The sequence below is a fragment of the Pantherophis guttatus genome, chromosome 5 (assembly GCF_059756535.1).
Source record: "Pantherophis guttatus breed Tessera chromosome 5, ASM5975653v1, whole genome shotgun sequence".
In the NCBI taxonomy this organism is placed as follows: domain Eukaryota; kingdom Metazoa; phylum Chordata; class Lepidosauria; order Squamata; family Colubridae; genus Pantherophis; species Pantherophis guttatus.
The window spans coordinates 112705389-112711388 of NC_142067.1; positions in this window are offsets into that span (position 1 = coordinate 112705389).

Here is a 6000-nt window from a genome sequence, read left to right on the forward strand (position 1 = left end):
GTTAATTCGACCAAACTCACACAGCTAGCTTCCGTCTAAAATGTTCATCTCAAACTCACCAAATTATGGTAATTGGTGCAAGGTCAAATGGCTGACTTCCATCCCAATGGTCCAACTAGAACTCACATTCCCCTGGAGATTTAAATAGGTTAAACTCAGACAAGTATTGTGTATTTTGCAGGAAAAGAACTCAACATGCTTTTGTAGGACTAGAACTCACCTTATCCTGGGAGAATTGGCGTAAGATCACTCCTCTTCCTTTCATTCAAATTGGAGGACGAGAAATTACCTTGACTATTGGAGGACTAGAACTCAACTTCTCCTACTGACTGTCTCCTGTTAATTCGACCAAACTCACACAGATAGCTTCCGTCTAAAATGTTCATCTCAAACTCACCAAATTATGGTAATTGGTGCAAGGTCAAATGGCTGACTTCCATCCCAATGGTCCAACTAGAACTCACATTCCCCTGGAGATTTAAATAGGTTAAACTCAGACAAGTATTGTGTATTTTGCAGGAAAAGAACTCAATATGCTTTTGTAGGACTAGAACTCACCTTATCCTGGGAGAATTGGCGTAAGATCACTCCTCTTCCTTTCATTCAAATTGGAGGACGAGAACTTACCTTGACTATTGGAGGACTAGAACTCACCTTCTCCTACTGATGTCTCGTGTTAATTCGACCAAACTCACACAGATAGCTTCCGTCTAAAATGTTCATCTCAAACTCACCAAACTGTGGTAATTGGTGTAAGGTGGAAAAGTTTACTTCCATCCCAATGGTCCAACTAGAACTCACGTTCCCCTGGAGATGGAAATAGGTTATACTCAGACAAGTATTGTTTATTTTGCTAGAAAAGAACTCAATGTGGTTTTGTAGGACTAGAACTCACCTTATCCTGGGAGAATTGGCATAAGATCACTCCTCTTCATGTCGTTCAAATTTGAGGATGAGAATTTACCTTGACTATTGAAGGACTAGAAGTCACCTTCTCCTACTGATGTCTCCTGTTAATTCGACCAAACTCACACAGCTAGCTTCCGTCTTAAATGTTCATCTCAAACTCATCAAATTGCGGTAATTGGTGCAAGGTCAAAAAGTTGACTTCCATCCCAAGGGTCCAACTAGAACGCACATTCCCCTGGAGATTTAAATAGGGTAAACTCAGACAAGTATTGTGTATTTTGCAGGAAAAGAAATCAATATGCTTTTGTAGGACGAGAACTCACCTTATCCTGGGAGAATTGGCGTAAGATCACTCCTCTTCCTTTCATTCAAATTGGAGGACGAGAACTTACCTTGAATATTGGAGGACTAGAACTCACCTTCTCCTACTGATGTCTCCTGTTAATTCGACCAAACTCAAACAGATAGCTTCCGTCTTAAATGTTCATCTCAAACTCACCAAATTGTGGTAATTGGCGCAAGGTCGAAAAGTTTACTTCCATCCCAATGGTCCAACTAGAACTCACGTTCTCCTGGAGATTAAAGTAGGTTAACTCAGGCAAGTATTGTGTATTTTGCAGGAAAAGATCTCAATGTGTATTTGTAGGACTAGAACTCACCTTATCCTGGGAGAATTGGCATAAGATCACTCCTCTGACCGTCGTTCAAATAAGAGCAGAAGAACTTACCTTGACTATTGGAGGACTAGAACTCACCTTCTCCTACTGATGTCTCCTGTTAATTTGACCAAACTCACACAGATAGCTTCCGTCTTAAATGTTCATCTCAAACGCACCAAATTGTGGTAATTGGTGCAAGGTCGAAAAGTTTACTTCCATCCCAATGGTTCAACTAGAACTCACATTCCCCTGGAGATTTAAATAGGTTAAACTCAAACAAGTATTGTGTATTTTGCAGGAAAAGAACTCAATATGCTTTTGTCGGACTAGAACTCACTTTATCCTGGGGGAATTGGAGTAAGATCACTCCTCTTCCTTTCATTAAAATTGTAGGACGAGAACTTACCTTGACTATTGGAGGACTAGAAGTCACCTTCTCCTACTGATGTCTCCTGTTAATTCGACCAAACTCACACAGCTAGCTTCCGTCTTAAATGTTCATCTCAAACTCACCAAATTGCAGTAATTGGTGCAAGGACGAAAAGTTTACTTCCATCCCAATGGTCCAACTCGAACTCACATTCCCCTGGAGATTTAAATAGGTTAAACTCAAACAAGTATTGTGTATTTTGCAGGAAAAGAACTCAATATGCTTTTGTAGGACTAGAACTCACCTTATCCTGGGAGAATTGGCGTAAGATCACTCCTCTTCCTTTCATTCAAATTGGAGGACGAGAACTTACCTTGACTATTGGAGGACTAGAACTCACCTTCTCCTACTGATGTCTCCTGTTAATTCGACCAAACTCACACAGATAGCTTCCGTCTAAAATGTTCATCTCAAACTCACCAAATTATGGTAATTGGTGCAAGGTCAAATGGCTGACTTCCATCCCAATGGTCCAACGAGAACTCACATTCCAATGGAGATGGAAATAGGTTATACTCAGACAAGTATGGTTTATTTTGCAGGAAAAGAACTCAATATGCTTTTGTAGGAATAGAACTCACCTTATCCTGGGAGAATTGGCGTAAGATCACTCCTCTTCCTTTCATTCAAATTGGAGGACGAGAACTTACCTTGACTATTGGAGGACTAGAACTCACCTTCTCCTACTGATGTCTCCTGTTAATTCGACCAAACTCACACAGATAGCTTCCGTCTAAAATGTTCATCTCAAACTCACCAAACTGTGGTAATTGGTGTAAGGTCGAAAAGTTTACTTCCATCCCAATGGTCCAACTAGAACTCACATTCCCCTGGAGATTTAAATAGGTTAAACTCAGACAAGTATTGTGTATTTTGCAGGAAAAGAACTCAATATGCTTTTGTAGGACTAGAACTCACCTTATCCTGGGAGAATTGGCGTAAGATCACTCCTCTTCCTTTCATTCAAATTGTAGGACGAGAACTTACCTTGACTATTGGAGGACTAGAACTCACCTTCTCCTACTGATGTCTCGTGTTAATTCGACCAAACTCACACAGATAGCTTCCGTCTAAAATGTTCATCTCAAACTCACCAAACTGTGGTAATTGGTGTAAGGTCGAAAAGTTTACTTCCATCCCAATGGTCCAATTAGAACTCACGTTCCCCTGGAGATGGAAATAGGTTATACTCAGACAAGTATTTTTTATTTTGCTAGAAAAGAACTCAGTGTGGTTTTGTAGGACTAGAACTCACCTTATCCTGGGAGAATTGGCATAAGATCACTCCTCTTCCTGTCGTTCAAATTTGAGGATGAGAATTTACCTTGACTATTGGAGGACTAGAAGTCACCTTCTCCTACTGATGTCTCCTGTTAATTCGACCAAACTCACACAGCTAGCTTCCGTCTTAAATGTTCATCTCAAACTCATCAAATTGCGGTAATTGGTGCAAGGTCAAAAAGTTGACTTCCATCCCAAGGGTCCAACTAGAACGCATATTCCCCTGGAGATTTAAATAGGGTAAACTCAGACAAGTATTGTGTATTTTGCAGGAAAAGAACTCAATATGCTTTTGTAGGACGAGAACTCACCTTATCCTGGGAGAATTGGCGTAAGATCACTCCTCTTCCTTTCATTCAAATTGGAGGATGAGAACTTACCTTGAATATTGGAGGACTAGAACTCACCTTCTCCTACTGATGTCTCCTGTTAATTCGACCAAACTCAAACAGATAGCTTCCGTCTTAAATGTTCATCTCAAACTCACCAAATTGTGGTAATTGGCGCAAGGTCGAAAAGTTTACTTCCACCCCAATGGTCCAACTAGAACTCACGTTCTCCTGGAGATTAAAGTAGGTTAACTCAGGAAAGTATTGTGTATTTTGCAGGAAAAGATCTCAATGTGCATTTGTAGGACTAGAACTCACCTTATCCTGGGAGAATTGGCATAAGATCACTCCTCTGACCGTCGTTCAAATAAGAGCAGAAGAACTTACCTTGACTATTGGAGGACTAGAACTCACCTTCTCCTACTGACTGTCTCCTGTTAATTCGACCAAACTCACACAGATAGCTTCCGTCTTAAATATTCATCTCAAACTCACCAAATTATGGTAATTGGTGCAAGGTCAAATGGCTGACTTCCATCCCAATGGTCCAACGAGAACTCACATTCCCCTGGAGATTGAAATAGGTTATACTCAGACAAGTATGGTTTATTTTGCAGGAAAAGAACTCAATATGCTTTTGTAGGACTAGAACTCACCTTATCCTGGGAGAATTGGCGTAAGATCACTCCTCTTCCTTTCATTCAAATTGGAGGACGAGAACTTACCTTGACTATTGGAGGACTAGAACTCAAATTCTCCTACTGATGTCTTCTGTTAATTCGACCAAACTCACACAGATAGCTTCCGTCTAAAATGTTCATCTCAAACTCACCAAATTGTGGTAATTGGTGCAAGGTCAAAAAGTTGACTTCCATCCCAAGGGTCCAACTAGAACGCACATTCCCCTGGAGATTTAAATAGGGTAAACTCAGACAAGTATTGTGTATTTTGCAGGAAAAGAACTCAATATGCTTTTGTAGGACGAGAACTCACCTTATCCTGGGAGAATTGGTGTAAGATCACTCCTCTTCCTTTCATTCAAATTGGAGGACGAGAACTTACCTTGACTATTGGAGGACTAGAAGTCACCTTCTCCTACTGATGTCTCCTGTTAATTCGACCAAACTCACACAGATAGCTTCCGTCTAAAATGTTCATCTCAAACTCACCAAACTGTGGTAATTGTTGTAAGGTCGAAAAGTTTACTTCCATCCCAATGGTCCAACTAGAACTCACATTCCCCTGGAGATTTAAATAGGTTAAACTCAGACAAGTATTGTGTATTTTGCAGGAAAAGAACTCAATATGCTTTTGTAGGACTAGAACTCACCTTATCCTGGGAGAATTGGCGTAAGATCACTCCTCTTCATGTCGTTCAAATTTGAGGATGAGAATTTACCTTGACTATTGGAGGACTAGAAGTCACCTTCTCCTACTGATGTCTCCTGTTAATTCGACCAAACTTACACAGCTAGCTTCCGTCTTAAATGTTCATCTCAAACTCACCAAATTGCAGTAATTGGTGCAAGGTAAAAAAGTTCACTTCCATCCCAAGGGTCCAACTAGAACTCACGTTCTCCTGGAGATTAAAGTAGGTTAAACTCAGGCAAGTATTGTGTATTTTGCAGGAAAAGAACTCAATGTGCATTTGTAGGACTAGAACTCACCTTATCCTGGGAGAATTGGCATAAGATCACTCCTCTGACCGTCGTTCAAATAAGAGCAAAAGAACTTACCTTGACTATTGGAGGACTAGAACTCACCTTCTCCTACTGACTGTCTCCTGTTAATTCGACCAAACTCACAAATCTAGCTTCCGTCTCAAATATTCATCTCAAACACACCAAATTATGGTAATTAGCGCTAGGTCAAATGTCTGACTTCCATCCAAATGGTCCAACGAGAACTCACGTTCCCCTGGAGATTTAAATAGGTTATACTCAGACAAGTATTGTTTATTTTGCTAGAAAAGAACTCAATATGGTTTTGTAGGACTAGAACTCACCTTATCCTGGGAGAATTGGCATAAGATCACTCCTCTTCCTGTCGTTCAAATTTGAGGATGAGAATTTACCTTGACTATTGGAGGACTAGAACTCACCTTCTCCTACTGATGTCTCCTGTTAATTCGACCAAACTCACACAGCTAGCTTCCGTCTTAAATGTTCATCTCAAACTCATCAAATTGCGGTAATTGGTGCAAGGTCGAAAAGTTTACTTCCATCCCAATGGTTCAACTAGAACTCACATTCCCCTGGAGATTTAAATAGGTTAAACTCAGACAAGTATTGTGTATTTTGCAGGAAAAGAACTCAATATGCTTTTGTAGGACTAGAACTCACCTTATCCTGGGAGAATTGGCGTAAGATCACTCCTCTTCCTTTCATTCAAA